Consider the following 20,406-nt stretch of genomic DNA (forward strand, 5'->3'; position numbering starts at 1 on the left):
TGCTTCCTTTGAAATCCTTTTTTATTTCAACATACTCAAATAGTACCTTCTATATTAGGTATTGCTGGATTAGCCCAAGAGGTTAGTGTCTCCTCCATCTGAGATCCCAGGTTAGCCTTGCACATGTTTTAAATATAGATCTATAGGTGCTTATACATTTGAATGTTTTCTGTCTCATTAGAATGTAGGCTCCTTGAACATAAAGATTTATTTTTTGTATACTCATGAAGTGTTTAATAGTAATTTGTTGATTGAGTTTTTGTTTATTTCCTTCACATTTTATGAAATTAAGTAATGACAGAATCAATGAATGAAAGTTTTAAAAGAATTAATTAAAAAATAATTACCATGAATATTATCATGCAAAAACCTGTCACTGCCATCATGAGGCAACACAAGTGCCATCATGTGTCATCATGTAACAACATGCTGCTGTCATGTGGTGATGCAACCAAACCGGTGCTGTACACACTACTGTCATATAATATCAAGCAACAACATGTGACAACATACAACCTCCCTGTGATAGCACACTACCATCTTTTGGGAACTGTAACAGCGATAATTTACATAGCACACTACTATCATGCAACACCATGCAACAGCCATGCTACTGTCATGTGATGATGCACAATACCACCATCATGCTACTAAGCAAAACAACACACTACCATCATATCAAAACGCATTACCATCAGGCTACAGAATAAAAACATTCCAAACTCATGTGATGATACACAGTAGACTACTCATGTGGCAATACACTTCAACATACTTCCTTATTGAAAAATAGTAAATCAGAAGACACACATGTTGCTGGAGATTTTACTGACATGCCCTTTATCACTATAAAATATCCAATCATCCCTCACTCAGGGTCTTTGGCCATGATAAAGGAATTCACCCTATTTTTTTTTTTTTTTGGAAATTTCTAGCCTTGCTAAGAAATGAATTGTGTTCTGAACTTTGTCTTGGGATTTCTCTCTAAGAGTCTAAATTAAGAAAGTAGCTGCGTGATTATTAACAAAGAGACAGAAAGGACAATTCTTGTCTCAGTAGATAGAGGGCCAGCTCTGGAGAGGGGAGGTCTTATGTTCAAATTTGACCTCAGACATTTTCTAGTTATATAACTCTGAGCAAGTCATTTAACTTAAATTGCCTAATCCCTTACCACTCTTCTGCCTTGGAACTGTGTGGGACATGAGCCCGCCAACTCAAAATGAGAAAAACAAACAAACAAACAAAAAAACAAGACAGATTACAAAGCAGCAAGTCAGTTTTATTTCTCTTGTGGAGGAGGGCCTCTGTGAGATATAACTCAGTTGGGAGGCACGTGCTGAGCTTGAAGCAGATGTTTAAGTGTAGTTTTGGGGGGGGGGAGTTTTCCTCATGCATTAGAGGGGCTGACCATCTAACACCCAATCCTCTCCTTCTCTTGGGTCATGGTCACCCTCCTCAACCCTATCCTGACCCTCTTCTGTGCTCATGCACACCTCTCAAAACCCAGTCAGCCTTGTACATACCTTGTAACCAAGTTGCAGGGTAGATTTAGCCTACATGGTGGGGTGGGTGAGCAATTAGGAGGGAAATTGTTCTTGACCTAATACTTCCTGACCTGTTCTATGTAGAAGGTGTGCAAAAAAGATAAAGAAAAGAAAAAAAAGGGAGAGGGATTGATGAGGGGGATTGCGCACCTAGCATAAGTCTCCTTCAGAACCAATATTTAAATCAAAAGATAAAGGTTAAAAGAACAAAAAGGGACCAAAGCTGAAGATGTTACAGGGCAAGAAGTGGCAAGATTTGACAACTGATTGAATATATGAGGTACAGATGAAGTGATAAATATTTAACAATCAGCTCTTTGCATTCATGGCACACTTTTAAGTTTAATCTGCATTTTTAACATTTTCTCAATCACTTTCTTAAGTCTAGGCAATCAGCAAAGTTCAATAAATACAACCTGGAGAAGTAGTGTTTGTAGATTTCTGAGCTTTAAATGATCATACCAAATATTTAACAATCGTTTCTCTGACAGCCCATTGAACAATCAAATTCCTATGAATCTTTTCAAGCTGGCTCTAGTACACCCCTGAGTCAGAGGAAATAAGAAGGCATCCTGTCTCTGAGGTTTTAAACCAAAAAGAATGGGGTGATAAACATGAACTATTTTTGTTAACACTGCAACAGCACACAAGTCATGTGACAATGAGGAGCCACAGTATATTAACATCATGTAGAAAAGGTGCAATAACAGGCTACCGTCATGTGACTTCACAGAATAAATTAACATCATGTGAGCACACTAACAGTGCACTGACACAAAACAACATGATTACTTGTTGAGTGACATTGCAAGTCACGATGTATTATTGCATGACATGGGTCAGTTTCTGCAAGGGAAAGATGTGTATTAGCATTTATTTATAAAAGGAAGAAGGCATTTCAAAGAGATAAATCTGTAATTTGCAGTCAGTTTTCAGAAGATATCAGGGAAGAGATATTGAGGTGTAAATAAAATAACAAAGTCAAGTTCATAAAATTTAGGTGACACTAAAGATGTGACCTTATGAGATCAAAAGCAACAAAAAAATTACAAAGGAACCTTAGTTCCTAGATAATTGAATAAGTTTCTAAAGAACTTTAAATTAAAAGGCATTATGCCAATACAAATATTATTTTCCATTATTTTGATCATGTTAAAAGATGTTTAAGTGTGCTTAATTTGTAATCACTTTATTAAATTCCTGTAGGCACTTGTACCTCTTCCCTGAATAGCATTCTAATTGGAGTATGCCTGTGTTAATAAATAAAATTCTGCCCAAACCCAAATCTATATATTCAAAACCATATCTCTTCAGAGTCCAAATGAAATGTATGACTTGTGTCATTTGGTAGAGAGATTCCCTCTAGCTCAGTTCTATAGTAAATGATCATGGGATCAGGGACCCAGAGGGACCTTAGAAGTTGAGTGCAAATCCCTCATTTTTATTAAGCAATCACAATATCCTTTATAAACTATGTTCTTTCTTTTGCCTTAAAAATATCTCATCCCTTCCAAACCTAGGAGTGATGCTCTATCAGATAGATATCCATCCCTGTTGAGAAGAGATGAGTTTGAATGCTGCCTTATCTAAATGTCTCCCTCCCCACAAGTCCCTTAACCTCTCCATCATCATGATCTCATCATCTCTCATCTGCTTCCTGCCCTTTTTGATGCTGTCTCAATGTCTTAGGCTCCCTTCCCTTCCATTGTTCATATCATGAAGTCAGACTACTGGGGACCTTGGCACACAGGCTTACCAGTTTGTTCATTTTTTTTAGTAAGATCCTAGGGAGTCAATGAAAACCTTTGAGTCAGTTAATGACTACAGCAATACTTTAAGGAGATTAAAAGCACTGAAGTAGTGGCAATAAATTGGTCTAGGACCCTGGTAGTGAACCAATGGCACACATGCCAGAGAGAGCACACAGTGCTCTCTCTGTGGGCACCTGCACCATCACCTGCCAGAGTTCTTTACTAGAAAGCCAGAGAGACTCAGGGGATGAGCTGCTCTCCTCCCCCTCTCCACATGCACCTGAGGACATTTCTCCCATCACCCACCCCTCTGCCCAGCAGTCCAATGGGAACACTTTCTCCCTTCCCTGTCTCAGGTAAGGGGGAGAGGCCAGACACTCAGTCTCTAAAAAGTTTGCCATCACTGGTCTAGGAGGAGACTGCAGGTATAGAAACTATTTTTTTTTCCATTAAGGGCCAACATGTTTTCTCATTCAATGAATCTATCCTTTTGTAATAGAGGTAAATGGGAAATAGACCATGAGCTCCTTGACAGCAGAGGCCTTTTTTTTCCTTTTTTTATCTACAACTCTTTAGCATATTTCCTGGTACTGGTGCCTGATTTAACACAGAAATTTATTTCAATGGAATCATTGCAGAATCATAGCTATTCCTTTGTGTATGACATTTATAATTATAATTCTCATAACTTTGATGTACTTGATGTAATTATGATATAATTGACAGCAAGATAGCACAGTAGATAAATCAATGGGTCTAGAATCTGGAGAAAAAAAGGTTCAAATCTTGCTACTGACACTTAGGTGATATCTGAATAGCAATAACACTTACCTACCTTAAAGAGTTATGGTAAGGATCAAATAATATAATATTTGTAAAATGCTTACCACAGTGCCTCCTGCATTATAAGTACTATATAAATGCTTGTTCTCTTCCCTTTATGATAACATCATTAATCAATTAAAGGATAGAAAAGACAAGAAGTTTTCTTTTGTATCTGTCCTCCACAGACAGATTATAGAGATTGAATAGATAAAAACATGTGCACAGAGGTGATAGTGCAGTCAAATGAGATTTGATCATTTAAAAATATAATATAGTTATCATGTTATGAAGCTGCCCACTACCAATTCTGCATGAGTAACTAAAAGAACTCCATTTTGTGAAAGGAAATTCTTGATTCTCTTTGCCTAGTTGGAGTTAACACTTTGGTTAACAATAACTTAAGTTGTTGTTACTTAGGACCTCACTTAGGACCTCACTTGATTGTGAAGATAGGATTAACTCTCCTTTGTCTATCTTTTGATTGAATCAACAAAAGCTTGAAGTAGGTGGGGGAACACCCAAACAACTTAGAGAATTCACACCCTCAGAAACTCAATCAGCCAGGAATCTGTGAACCCTTTAGATGAGAATTTACCCCTCCATAAGGTGAGAAGTAGATCACACAGACAATAACCCCCTCAGCATTTGGGGGGGTCTAGGTTTTGGGGAACTGTGATTGGCCACTGTGAAGAGGGAAAGGGACAAGAAGCCACCATAAAAGGCCCTGAATTATTGGGGCTAGGGGAGAAGCTTCAAGAAGCCAGTGGGCTTCAAGAAGAAAGTCAGCCTTAGGAGTCATCTTCAGCTGGAGTCATCATCTTAATCTACCTCTTGGAGGGAACTTCTGTTAGTGAATAGCTGGCATTTCTTTCCTTTCTTCTGGAGAGAGTTTAATTTCATCTCAAGATCAAGAAGCCCTGGCTGAGTCAAGCAACAGAGAAATATTTAGATAGATAAGCTAAATGTTTTCTCTACCTTTCTGTATTACTTTATCTCTCATCTAGCTCTCATATATTTTCATCAAATCATTAAAATTTAATTCCTACAATTTTGGTGGTGTTTTTGTTTTGTTATAAGTTAATTTTTGTTATTTTGATAAATTTTTGATGCCACATCAGTACTGGCATTATGTATATATTATAGACATACAAATATGTACATATATGACATATATGATATATGTATAAAATAAGTACATTCATAGTCACATTTAAATTATATATTTGAAGGCGTATCTACTTGTTGCTTTTTATTTGTGAAATCTAAATAATAGTGTGTGAGACGTTATCACTTTTAGAGGATAATCCCTGAGTTCCTAGAGCCTAACTTTATGTTTATTATGTAAGAAATATTTAATAAATATTTGTTTAGTGGTATTTACTCATCTCCAGTCCCATTGTACTACTTCCATTAAGTGATCATATGCAAACCTCCATATCCCAGACCTATTGTCTGGCATGTAATTCCTCTGTGCCAGTTGATTTTTAGAGCAATCAAGTACTATCTTGACATTTCCTTGATTACCTATCAAATCCCTCTTATGATAATGATTTTACTTTATTTTATCCAGTCCAAAGGCCATTTTGAGAGAGACAGAGAGAGAGAGAGAGAGAGAGAGAGAGAGAGAGAGAGAGAGAGAGAGAGACAGAGAGAGAGACAGAGAGAGAGAGAGAGAGAGAGANAGGAGGAGGAGGAGGAGGAGGAGGAGGAGGAGGAGGAGGAGGAGGAGGAGGAGGAGGAGGAGGAGGAGGAGGAGGAGGAGGAGGAGGAGGAGGAGGAGGAGGAGGAGGAGGAGGAGGAGGAGGAGGAGGAGGAGGAGGAGGAGGAGGAGGAGGAGGAGGAGGAGGAGGAGGAGGAGGAGGAGGAGGAGGAGGAGGAGGAGGAGGAGGAGGAGGAGGAGGAGGAGGAGGAGGAGGAGGAGGAGGAGGAGGAGGAGGAGGAGGAGGAGGAGGAGGAGGAGGAGGAGGAGGAGGAGGAGGAGGAGGAGGAGGAGGAGGAGGAGGAGGAGGAGGAGGAGGAGGAAGAGGAGGAGGAGGAAGAGAAGAAGAAGTTGTCAAGCATTTCTTCTTAATCTTTGCCATGTATACATGTGTAGCATGTTTCCAAGTAGCAGTGTACTCCTCTTTCCCTTCATCTTAAAAATTTTTTTGTTAAATCTAATTGTGTATAACCTTAAAGAGATTCACATCTAACATCTCCATTTGCTAAATGGGGATACCATAATAAAAATTTTGATTTAGGGATATGAGAAACCTAGATTTGTATTTTATGTTGAACAATTGCTAGCTGTATAACTAAATCAACTATAACATAGTAGATAGGGCAGTATTATTAAAGACAGAAAGATATGGGGTATGTATCCTGCCTCAGATACTTATAGTTGTACAACCCTCAGTAGATCACTTAACATCTCTTCCTCAGTTTCTTCATTTCCAAAATCAGGGAGTTGGATTTGATGACTATGATTTTTTGTTTTAGATGACTCAATAACAGTTTTCTCAAAAAGAAGATCCTAAAATATACATCAGACTCTTTGTTGAAAAAGAGCTTTAAATTTTTCATTTTGCTCTATCTAGATCAAAAAACTCTTTTAAAAATAATCAATGAAACACTTGAGTTGGAAGGGAACTTAGAGATCCTCCAGACACTTCTGTTGACAGGGGGCAATGTGCTGATTGTATGAAGCTTTGGAATACTAAAGGTCAACTCCCAATCTTTTGCAACTTCTCAAAATAGAGAATTAACAATTAATCCGGGAAAAATCAAGTAAATGAAGAATGTCTATTTCCAGACCATGTTATATGTTTGAATGGATACTCTATTTATTCCATCAAGTATATATGACTATAAAGATAAAAGTACCTAATCAGTTTCCAACATTATTTTTTACAGAACTTAAATAAGGGTTATTAGTAGACAATGAACAGGGTCGAAAATTGAGTAAGAAGAGATTAGACTAGACAGTATTTCACTGGGGATACTACACAGTGATTTTAAGGATCAGAACCTGTTTCCAAATATAAAATCCCATTGTTTTAATATGAAAAGTTTTCTGGGAGTACTACAACTGGAAGACTATAATTCTTATAAAAAATAAAATCATAGATTTCCAATAATGATGTATTTAGGAATTGGCATAAAAGGCAATATCTAAGACATGTCTAATCCAAAAAAGGTGTTGCATAGTCATGATGTGAGCAGAGTGTGAGTGTTGGACAACTAACTCTACTACTAGTACAAGTAAGAATTGAGTTCAGATAGGAAATGATGAAGAGAATATATTAATATATTAATTTTTCAGCATTTTGAGAGTTTTGGAGGCTATCGCTTAATTATTTGGAAGATTAGTAGATCCTCAATATATTCTTGAATAATTGAACTGCACAGAATTGGTGTTAGTTTAGAAATTTGTAGCATCTTATCCCTAAATTCAGAATCAAAGATATTGTTTGTACCTTGTTAAAGAAATGTAATAATGATGGTTTTTATAATTTAGGTATAATAAATCATATTTGTATAATCTTGCAAGCCACCTCAGTGAGAAATATGGGGAAGAATATTTTTTATATGTAGGATTTTTTCTAATATCTCTTAAATCCCAAAAGGTATGCATTAAATAAAAGAACCTCTTAATATAAGATTGTTTTTGATATATGATCTACAGTTAGATATCAGAGTTACTAAGAACAAAAATTCCTCTCATTATCAAAGTGCTGAATGTGTGTCTTGAATGAGATTGTTCAAGTTTTCTGAATAACAAAAAAAATTACTTGACTGAAGAGATGGGATGTTATCTGCCATATCAAACCCCTGTTGTGTGTTGACTCTGGGGAGGTTATTGAATGTTTTGATAAAATGAGCTTCGTGTCTTTTGAAAATATGTCTGTGTTTGCTGTTTTAGTAAAGGCTTTGCATTTCACAATCTTATCAATAAACTGCAATTGTTCAATAATTAGTGGTAGAAATACTATATTAGAGGCTAATCCAAAACTCCTCAATTTTACTGAGAAAACATGGCACTGAAAATTGTTGGCCACCATTTACAATAACAGATCAGCAACAGAGTTTGTCAAGCTATCAAAAAAGCAAATAAGGTACAAATTATTTCATTCACTTTTGTACCTGCCAGCAATCTCCCAAAGGCTAATCCAAACCCCACTACAATAATGTCTTTCTGCCAAGGACCAGACTGTCTTCAGCTTGTGGAACATTTCCCATTGCTTTATAATGATAGTATGTGCAAATTCAGCATGCCAGAGAGTATATGCTTCCCCTTCCTCCTACTCCAATAGTAATCCAAAGACCTGCAAAATAGTTCTGGCCCCACACCTTGACTTTTCTCAATTATTTAACTCTCTAGACTAATTACGTCATATGCAATATCACAGGATATAAACAAGAAAAATATATAATACCCCCAAATATTTACTATCTAAGATGTTTTTTGCTGTGAGATTTCTTTTAAAAATAGATTTTTACTTTTATGCAATTTCAAAGGTCATAATGTAATTTTGCTGTTAAAATGTAAAATTGCATTAAGATTTTTGAGAAAACTTATATTTTGTTTTCACACTATTTAGGTTTTTCCCTACATATTTCCCTCTTCCATCTTCAAAAGGAGTCCCCTTTAATATTGAAAAGAAAAAAAATGAGAGGAAATTTAATAAGACAAATTAACAAATATCAAATCCAATGCTCCACTCCAATGGACACCTCACCTCTTTTAAGGAGGACACCTCACCTCTTAAAAAAGCAATGCCTCTTTTTTGGAGCTATGCATTTCTTATTCAGTTGTACAGTTGTGTTTGACTCTTTGTGACCCCATATTTTCTTGGCAAAGATCCTGGAATGACTTGCCATTTCTTTCTCCAGTGCATTAGGCAAGTAGATGTTAAATTTCTTGCCCAGGATCACACAAATAGTGAATATCTGAGGCTGGATTTGAACTCAGGTCTCTCTGACTCCAGGCCCACAATTCTATTCAGTGGACTACCCAGCTACTGTGAGTTATGTATATTCCATATTATTTTGAAGATTTCAGTTTTGATTGTTTTTTCTTTATTCTTCATACAATTAACATGGTTTATAGTCATTGCTACATTATAATTTCTTCAAATGACATTCTTAAGTTTTAATGAATCAATGGTCTTATGACTATGATTATTATTACTAATTATCTTCAAGAAGCAGGTCATCGATAATTCCTTTCAGAAGACCAGTTTGATAGGACTTTGAGGGGAAAATGTTCTGATTTTTTTTTCTCTTCAGACCTCAGAAAAAGCATGGTTTCCACAAAATCCGATCTTCTATCTAAATGCAGATATGTACAGAATATGATTTAATGAGCTCTGAGACTTCTTTTATTGTTTGAGAATAAGAAATCTGAATATATGCCAAATTTGATCATAATCAAGTATTCTTATTTAGAGATTTACATAATAATAATGACTATGTCAATAACTCACATATAGTGTTATTGTTTGCATATTACAATGTTCAGTTGTGGGCTTATTTATTTTGTCATGTTGTGAATATAGTAAAGAGTACTAGCCTGAAAGGTAGGTGGCCTGGAACCAAATATTGATTTCTTCCTTTTTAATTATAGGTATGGGCTATGGTACAACTATTTTCACTCAGTTTAATATCTATGATAAAGGAAATAATTATTATATAGCCTACCTTTTAGAATTCTGGTGAGAATCATATGAAATAATGAGCATAGTATACTTTAAGTCAGATTATTAATTTAAATATTATTCTCATTATTGCTTTTTTAAAAATTAAAGAAAAAGACTTAAAGATAGGAACATAAATATTGGAATACAGTTCACAAATATTGGATATCATACAAAAGAAGAAGTAGTCTTTGTAATTTCTCTGATATCAATATTAAAAGTTCTGCTTATAATACATTTTCAAACAATCAAGTATCTTTTTGGACAAATAAGAAGCTAAGTGGATTGCTAGAGAAATATTGGTTGTGGAGAGGCTGTTTGACTTGGAGCAATAAGGATCTGGCATTGTATTCTACGTTAGACACATATTAGTTCTATTACTCTGGAAAAAAATCACTTAACCTTGCTGACCATCAGTTTCTTTATCTGTAAAACAAAGATGATAATAGCACCTACCTCACAGTTTCATTAAGGATCAAATAAAGGAATCCATGCATTTAAAGTGTTTGCAAACTTTAAAGTACTGTATAAATGCCAGTACAAAAAGAAGAATTTTATGAGACAAATAGGTTTCATTAGAATCTTTCTTTGCAAGATACTCCTCAAACAAGTTAAAAATTTTCATGAATGCTTCTATGGGAAGCATAGAAAAATCTAAGTTCCATTATACCAGAAAACATAATTCTAAATACCTGAGAATTGACCTTGGAGTTAAAAAGTTATATTCAGGTCCAGTCTCTGACATATACTGGCTATGTGATATAAGACAATTTACTAAACCTCTGTGTGCTAGAATCATTAACATATGTTTCAGCAGAGTTGTACATCCATCCTGGTAAAGTTGTTTTTTTTTCTTTAGTGATGAAATCTCAGGTCTCATAAAAAAGAAAAGATAAACAGGCAAACAGACATATGTATGTATGGATAGATGGATGTATGTATGGATGAATTGGATGGATGGATGGATGGATGGAGAGATGGAAATAGACAAGACAGAAAGAATAATAAATAAATAGGGAATCATGCTCAAGTACAACTATGCATAGCTATATAGAGAATGTGTGATAGAGTAGTATAAATTCTGGATTTGGATATATTTCCTGATTCGGTTTGTTAGGTGAATGCCTTTGGTCAGGCCACTTAAACAGAGGTTTTTCTATCTCTGAGCCTCACTATCTACTACTATATCACACTGACTCACTAATCAAAATCATAAGCTATTTATAAGCCTCCTTTTCCTCATTTGAAAATGGCTATAATAATGTTACCACTTCCTAATTGGATTGTTGTGAATAAACCACTTCACAAACTTCAATTATATAATTGTAAGTTATTATTAGAAGTTAAATAAAATAGCTTTTAAAGGATTTAAAATGAGTTTGATGAAATGTGATACCAAAAATGGATGAACAGAGACTCTTAGCCATGGTTCCAAGAAACTGTAGTATGCACAGTGACCACATCCTAGGAAACTGGCTTTGCAGCTGGGGGCAACCAGGTTGAGGGTAACCAACAGGCCACAAAACCCATTGGTGAATTAAGGGATTGTCTACCACCAAGTGGGTAAAGTCTTCCTATAGCAGAATGGATGGATGAGAATAAATTTTTGTTCTAATGACCTTGAATACAACAGAAGCAGATGTTGTAGAGTGCATAGAGCTTGGTCCCACATTTAAAATGCCGATGTCATCTGCTCTATCCTGGGCCAGATGTCCTGACTTTTCTCTGATGACTCTGAAAGAGAGAGTGAGGCTAATGACTATGCAAATCTGCCACACATAAATCCAATTCATAAGCAAGTTGTAGAGAAATATTCATTAGTTAGTTAAGAGTTCATTAGGAAATAGGGTTAATTAGCAAAATTTATTGATAGGTACATAAAAGAGATGAATGAGTTGGGTTTCTTTAAATCTGAATTGAACCTCGGTGATAATTGATGCGAGAGAATTTTCCCAGGGAGCTTTGAGAAAGACAGTTGGTCCAATGACTCTTTTAGGATGACCTAGTTCAAGGAAGGTTGTCCAAAGAGAAGTTTGTGAGTTTGGAAAGTCTTGGTGAATTCATAATCCGAAAACCCATCTCATCAGGCCACAGAAGGAGATTGTTGAGTGCAGTACTTGTGCTTGCCCCAATAGGTGGCAAAAAAGTGTGACCTGGTTGAGTAGAGAAGGAGTAGAATTTCTGACTAGCTGAAAATAAAATCTGAGCAGCAGGAAAGGCAACCCTGACTTATTCTTCCCTGTTATAAGTTTATATTTTAGATTAGGATAGATAGTTAAGGATTTGGGGTTTTAGATAAATAGGAAGAGAGGATAGCCTCAACTCTGTTCGAGGGAGAAGCAGGTTCTTGTGGACCAGATTGGTTTGGGTGGTTATAGATAGAAAAGTTATTATAATAGGGACCTTACATAAACATAAGAAATACTTTTCTACTGGTCTTCCTCTTACTTTCCCTTTCTTAAATTTTTATACCTACAATAAGTAGAGTTTTATATAAATGGCCTGAGCCAGAATTCTTTAGACCAGTGATGGGCAAACTATTCCCCAGATCCAGGCTGTAGTTTGCCCATCACTGCCTTAAGCAACTCCCTAATCACTACGCCCCCACATCCAGATGAAGTGATTAGGGAATTGCTTTAGGCAATGATGGGAAAACTAGGACCTGTATCTGGCCCCTGGGGAATAGTTTGCCCATGACTGCTTTAGACTGATTTGAGAAGCCATCTTTCTCAACAGTCAAAATGGCATCCTCACCTAGCATATTGGCTAAAATGAAAGAAGGGGAGAGTAATGAATGCTGGAGAGGATGTGGCAAAATTGGGACATTAATGCATTGCTGGTGGAGTTGTGAACTGATCCAACCATTCTGGCTGGCAATTTGGAACTATGCTCAAAGGGCTATAAAAGAATGCCTGCCCTTTGATCCAGCCATACCATTGTTGGGTTTGTACCCCAAAGAGATCATAGATAAACAGACCTGTACAAAAATATTTATAGCTGCGCTTTTTGTGGTAGCAAAAAACTGGAAAAGGAGGCTATGTCCTTCAATCAGGGAATGGCTGAACAAATTGTGGTATATGCTGGTGATGGAATACTATTGTGCTCAAAGAGATAATAAACTGGAGGAATTCCATGTGAACTGGAAAGACCTTCAGGAATTAATGCAGAATGAAAGGAGCAGAGCCAGAAGAACACTGTACACAGAGACCAATACACTGTGGTAAAATAGAAGGTAATGGACTTCTGTACTAGCAGCAATGCAATGATCCAGGACAATTCTGAGGGATTTATGGAAAAGAATGTTACCCACATTCAGAGGAAGAACAGCAGGAGTTGAAACACAGAAGAAAAGCAAATGCTTGAACACATGGTTGAAGGCAGACATGATTGGGGGTTTTGATTCAAAACTACCACACCAATGCAATGATCAACAATTTGGAAATAGATCTTTATCAATGACACATGATAAAACCAGGGGAAATGCATGTAGGCCAGGGGTGGGGGGAGGGCAAGGGGTGAAGGGGAAAGTAGGAGCATGAATCATGTAACCATGTTAACTTTACTAAAAAATGAATATTAATAAATGTTTAATTAAAAAAAACAGTATCCTGTTCGCTCAAGACACAGATATTGGTAATATCCATACCAATACCAATAATAAATAAGGGTTTAGACCCCTTACAACAAAGTCATCACTCCACTATGTCACTGGTCTTCATAAAAGAAGAACTAATAATAAATGAGGTCATAACAGAGTAGACAAAGGTGAAAATACTGTACCTAGAATGAGCTGGTTTCTCTCATGTGCTCATATGCTAGTTTCATCATTTCCATTTCATCCTTTACCTTTATACTCAGAGAACCAAAACTATGTATTATGATGTCAAGGACAATGTACAGTGTGTTTGACTATGCCTGATTAGAATAATACAAATGCTATTACAAGTTGGATACAAGGAGTCATAATAAACATTAAGGATGAAGATGTCTCTAAATTTGTGTATCTCATGGTTGTTGTTTTTTTGAACTACTGAAATTCTGCTTTGCTCATGGAGTACAGCACCATTTTTGATGTGCCAAGATGGACGATCCTGATGCCAAAATTCTTCAGACAGCCCTTGAGAATGTTCTTATGTGGGTTTTTCTGACCTCTATGTGAGCACTTGGCCTTGTGTGAGTTCTCCATAAAATATTTCCACATATAGATGATGCAATGCTGGTTGGTGGAACATTTCTGTTTTGTTTTTGTGCATCGCTTCTCGGCCTTTTGGCTAAGATCAAGTGTAGTATCTGTTTTGTTTTTGTTTTTTCCTTCAAATCATCAGCTCTATTTATTCAATTGTTCATTTATTCAAAAATTATTAATGTAATTAATTATGATAATAAAATTATTAAATACGTACTCTTCACTGGATGCCAGGGAAAGATACTTCAGGGGGTTTACAATCTCATCACAGTGGAGTAGATCAAAACCTAATTTGTATCTTTTCACTTGGTGAACATATCTATATCTTCTCATAATTCTTATGCATTGATTAGCCCACTATATTGGAGATTTTCCTCTAAGCCTTTTAACATTGTTCAAGTAGTCATATTTGTCACTTTTCCTGATGTTGTCAGGCTAAAATTAGCACAAGCATCAGAGAATTCATCCATATATATTTTTTTCTTGCATGTCAGCATCACTGGCTACTACATTGAGTGTACAATCATCTCTAAATGAAAAGTCACCTACCAACACTCCCTTTCCTTCAGTCTTGACTTGTAGCCTTTTCAAGTCAAATAATCTACCGACAGCGTGGCAGCTTACTTTGATTCTGTTTTTGTCCTCCTTGAAGGTGTCGGAAAACATAGCTGGAAACATGTTAAAAAGCATCAGAGCAAGTATACATTGATGCATTGATGACTAAGAAATCATGAGAGTATTGCTCATTATCCAGAACCTGTGAAAGTATGCCATCATGAAACTGGCATACAATATGATGAACTTCTCCAGGATCTGCCACAAGTCTTTATGACTGACAATATCAAAGGTCTTGGTTAGATTGAGAAGCTCTGTATACAGACTTCTGTTCTGATCCTGGCAATTCTTCTAGAGTTGTGAGATAGCAAACACCATATCAACCATTCCTTTGCATTTCTTTTTTTTTAATTTATTTTTTAACAATTAAATGTATTACAAAGTTTCAACATAAGTTTTCAAAAGTTAAATGATTTAACTTGTTTTCCTCCTTTCCTTCACTTTTCCCTCCCAGAAGTGGAAAACAATTCAATCTGGGTTATACATGTATTATCACACAAAACATTTCCATATTGTTCATTTTAGTAAGAGAATAATCATATAAAACCAAAACTCACAAACATACACCCAAATAAGCAAATGAAAAATCCTATGGTTTCATCTCCATTCCAATGCCAACAGTTCTTCCTCTGGAGGTAGATAACATTCTTTATCAAAAGTCCCTCTGAATTGTCCTATATAACTGTATTACTGTCAGTTGCAGTCTATCACATTTGATCATTTCACAATATTGCATTTACTGTGTATAATGTTCTCCTGGTTCTGCTTATTTCACTCTGCATCAGTTCATGGAGGTCTTTCCAGGTCTTCATAATTTTTCTTATTAATCTTATCATGAGGTTTCATGGTGGTGTAGTGTCCAGAATTTTAACCAATAAATAAGTCCACTTCCCCCAAAATAACATCATTTATTAATAGAGATAGGAGGGCTATTGATAAAAGATTGGTAAGTCACAGGTATTCTCTGTGCTGAAAGATGTTCTGTGAGCCCTGACCCTCTCTTTTACAGAGAAGCGTTTCTACGTTTTGATTGGCTTGAGAGTTCATCCTTTGGACCTCCCCTGACAGTAATGATTTGTGGATATTTTAAAAGAAGAGATGGACTTGGAGATTTCAACTCCTCTCCATTATTTCATCACAAGGAGGGTGGAGAGCTATACTCTACATGTGGGTAGATCCTTCAGCTTCTCTCAGCTAGGGAGATTTAGCTTACCTGCTCGTCTCTAGTATGTTAAGAAATTGAATGTTAGTGAGTTTATGAAGCCCAGCTTCTACAAATACTTGGCTAGAAAAATATACGATTTCTCTATGATGTTTCCCCTCCTGTGGACCTTGTCAATTTATATCATATGTTTAGCAAGGAGAAAGAGGGCTTATGCTTTCAAATGCTTTAGGGAGAATCTTCTTGTATGTAGATCAAGAAAGAACAGGTGTCCTCCCTACCAAGTCCCTACACTGCCTGTAATGAGAGACAAAAAGTCTCAGTCCACTTACATGATTTGGGCCCTATAACAAAATTACTTTAGCTTGGTTTTCCTGAACTTCAGAAGTTTAGTTTTGGGGAAATGAATGGTTTCAAATAGAAATACTGCTAATAAATAATACATTTCAAAATTAATTTTCCTCAGTAGGTGCATATATACTGATGATGGTGACTAATGATGGTGGTGTGGTTCTTTCCTACCAGTGCTAATCTCATTGTCATGAGCCACTCTTTCACACTTTTGGGAAGTAAACAAGCTTATTGACTAGATTAGATTTGATTGAGAAACATATCACCTTCAGGTGCTTCTCGTCATGTTGACCAATCAAGAAAAAAGAAACAAAAAACAAAATCATTTATCCAGATCTGACTTTAGTAAGTTGGCCTTCATTGGCAGCTTCTTTTCTATTCAGGGCTACTATTTAGACATATCTGCTATGTTTTCTCAAAATGAGGTCTATTAGATTTTATATTGTCCATAAATGTGCACACATTCCACATACCAATGGTTAGTGAAATTCTCTTTGTAAACATTTTTTTTTGTTTTGTTTTTCAGTTGCAAGGTAGGATCCTCACTTGCCAAGTAAGCAGGTACTGGAAACCATTTTTAGGGCATCTTTTCTAGCCTCTTCCTAACACCTGAAGGTGGACTTTAAAAAGCTGCTCAGATGCCTAAGAGGCTTCCAAATTCTATTGCTGCTTCAGGACAGTGAGAAAAAAGTCCCAAGTATACCCTGGTCTGCCTGTGTGCAGGGTTGTGACTGCGGCTTCCAGCGTATCCACTCCTATTGCTTTGTCACTAGCTTATCACCACAGGTCTTTGAGGTAATTAAAATAGTAAAATAGTAACATAATAAATTAGCAAAATAAATAACTTGCACATATGATAAAAGAGTTGAATAGTAAAATGAGAAAAAGTGAACTAATATAAAATGGTAAAATGACATAAATGATGTCTTGATTTGAGCTTAAATTGGATTTAATTGAGGCAGAGTTGTGTGGAGTTGTCAGCCTCATTTTCCTGTGTAGAGTCATCAGAGACTAGTGGCAAAACAAAAGCCAAGATGACTGGTATTGACTTGCAATGAAGTGGACAGCCTTGGCATCTTCAACATCTGACTGAGCTCTGAGCACTTCATGATGTCTGCTTAAGCTGCTTTCATGGCCATTGCAACCAATTGTTCTCATGAAGTCATTCTGCCCAGGATAATGCTTGGGATAGACATCCTCCTAACTCACTGACAGGTGTGATATCTGTCAGTAACCACCAACCTGATTTAGCTCACCTGCCAAGACAGTTTTTCTGGGATGTGGCTGCTGAATAAGCTACAGCCTCTTAGAAACACAGATAAGAACTTCATGGCTGGTGAACAGCAAAGGTGGATGAGCAGCCCTGAAAAGAGGTTGGTAGCCCTTCCCCTGAGGTATGAGTCCTCCCTGGACACCCAAACAGCCAGCCATGGGCCTATTTAAGATATTTTAGCCCCCTTTCCACTATCAGGTTTTCCTGACTACTTTGGCAAAAATGTTATCAGCAATTTGTGCTGCCTGAATGTCTACATCTAGACCTTGTTTCATCTCTGGGCACTGCAATGTCACCAATCCTCTTAGTATACTAACAAATTAAAACAAAGTTCAATCTATAGCCCAGATTTTCAATGATTAGAAATTCTTGTGTGACTGGTTAGGGCCGTTTACCTCCATAGGTCTCAATTTCCTCATATCTAAAATGCCATAGTTTTAGCCTTTGAGTTCTTTTTCATATCTGAATCTGTGATTCTATAAACATATTTTAAAGAAAGACGAGAGACTTTCAGAGATATTACCTAGTCAAGTTCAATCCATTTTTTAAAGTCATATTATACAGCCCTGGTTCCTTTTTTTCAGATGAAAATATAACTGGATTAAATGAATAATTCAATTAATCAACAAATATTTATTAAGACCATGTTACATGCAAGGCAGTATGTATGGCTCTGGGGACAGAAATATTAAAATACACTCACTGAGTGCTTATCCTGGAGTAATTTTAATACAGTAAAGAGGTGAGATATATTCACATCATTATAATATGTTTGAAGATGATTAACATGTCTTTGTGAAGAGAAACAAGCATTTAGATACTAGTACTGTGAGCCAAGATACTTAAAATAAATAGGAAGTTAGAGTTTGAGGCTACCAATAAAGATCATCTAATTTGCTTAGAATTTAATGAGTCAGATTTCAAAATATAAGAGAAAATAGTCACCAGTTCTGATATTCTACTCTCATATCCTTATTATTGTTACTAATGGTGGGAGAGAATTGCTTTTTTCAGATCTGAATGATAACTGTAAATATTAAAAAACAAAACAAAACAAAAAAAACCCTACTTACTACCTTAAAGAATAACATCTTGGCAGCTTTATTATCTATTATGTGTCCTTAACTCTTTCTAGGTCATAATTTCAATTGTAAAAATGAAGGGGTTTTGTTAAGGGAAATCTAGGGTTCCTTCCAGCTATAACATTCTATAATGTGCTTCCTCATTACATTAAAAAGCCAGAAAAACTTCACATTAGTATTTCAAATTATATTTCCATGTTATAGCCCAAATGAAACTGAACCAAACTGATTCCCCGAGTAAAAGGCTGTGAAATACATTCTCTTTAATCCATTGGCTGTGCTAAAAACTTCCCCCTTATTGGTCTTAACTTCAGCTGAGCACTGTCTACATAAGATGGGCAAAAACCATTTTTCTCTATGATTAGCTGCCGTAGACCCCTGAATAACAAGAAATAAATAATTCAATGTCCTTAATATAATATCTTATTTTAAAAAGGTATTTTTGAACTGTGTCAATTGATTTGTTCAAGTATTCCAGAGTCAGAAGGATTGAAAATAATATTAAAGTAAGCATATTAAGATATTAGTATAGAGAGCTATAAGGGACTCTATATTTTAATCCAACTCTCTCATTTTGTCATTGAGGAAATGGAGGTCAGAGAAGAGAAAGCACTTTCCCTAAGTCATAATGATAGTAAATAATGGAGCTAGTATTTAATGTCATTTTTGTGACTCTACCACATCTTGGACCCTTTTCAATATACTATTTATAAAGAAACCACTTTAAAGATCTGATGATTAAAAATTACTCTAGAATTTTGTCCCCTAGAAAATGAAATTTGCAAACACTTTGAATTCTTATATAGTGTCCCAAGTAATCTCCCAATTTCTACTTCTATAAATACTGAAGTGTACCTACTTCCTTGGCATTACACTGGAGTTAAAAGATTTGTGAGCCAAGAGGCTTGGGAAATTTTCCTTCAAAATAAAGTTTGCAGTAGTGTGAATATTTTCTATATAAAAATGTGACTATGACATAGGAAAAGAAAAAATGTGTATTGTAGGCCCCATAAATGAATATCTTATATTTTTTGCCAAGTAAACTGCATGTTATCCAGTCCTATTTTAGAAAGGGGAGAAAGATTAATACAGGTTCAAAACCTCATTTTAATTATTCCCTGGTTTGTTGTTTGAACATGCATTTAAAAAATTTTTTTAAATTTCTTAGAATTTTTTTATTTATAAAACTCCAGCTGAAAGTACTATCAAAATAAAAGACAACCAATTATGATTAGACAATTAAGAAAAATTACTCTGAACAGATTTTTTTACATACATCAGTAGGTAGATAAGCATTTGTTAAGTGCCTACTGGGTTCTAGGCACTGTGCTAAGTGTTGGGAAAGAGAAAAGATGAAAACTATCCTCCAGGAACTCACAATATAAAGGAATTCATTTATGATTAGTCAATTCTTGTTTCTTAAACTTTGGCTCAAGTGTCAGCCATCTTATTTGCAGAGGATTATAGAATCCTAGATCTAGAGCGTATGAAATAAAATACTTTCATTCTGTGGAACCCCAATGGTGGAACATAGATATCATGGAGTAATGTCATATCTAATGGCCTTATGCTGACATCTTCTGGCTTCTCCTGGAGTCAGCATGAGCTTCAATGTGGGAGGGCCAGCATAACATCACCAAGGAAGAACCAGAGGCATGCCATTTGTAAACTGTTGACCAAGGAAAGTGGGGGTGGAGTGGACAGGAAGGATGCAAAGCCCACTACCTCTCTTCCTCTCTTGATTTCCATACCTGCCATGGAACTAGTATTTTGTTCTTGGAGCTGCTTCTTTATCTGATCATGCAATTTCTGTCCAGTCCTGGCTTGGTCTGAGCCAGCAAAATTAGATCTAGAAAGGTTTTTGCTCTCTAACTTTCTTCCTCTCTCTCTCTCTCTCTCTCTCTCTCTCTCTCTCTCTCTCTCTCTCTCTCTCTCTCTCTCT

General features: G+C 36.0%; 1 pseudogene; it reads left to right on the forward strand.

The window, feature by feature from the left end:
* The first annotated feature begins 14,046 nt into the window (after nucleotides 1–14,046).
* On the forward strand, nucleotides 14,047–14,265 carry LOC123232839 (annotated as a pseudogene).
* Nucleotides 14,266–20,406: the final 6,141 nt, after the last annotated feature.

The sequence above is a fragment of the Gracilinanus agilis genome, chromosome 1, assembly GCF_016433145.1.
Source record: "Gracilinanus agilis isolate LMUSP501 chromosome 1, AgileGrace, whole genome shotgun sequence".
Classification (NCBI taxonomy): Eukaryota; Metazoa; Chordata; class Mammalia; order Didelphimorphia; family Didelphidae; genus Gracilinanus; species Gracilinanus agilis.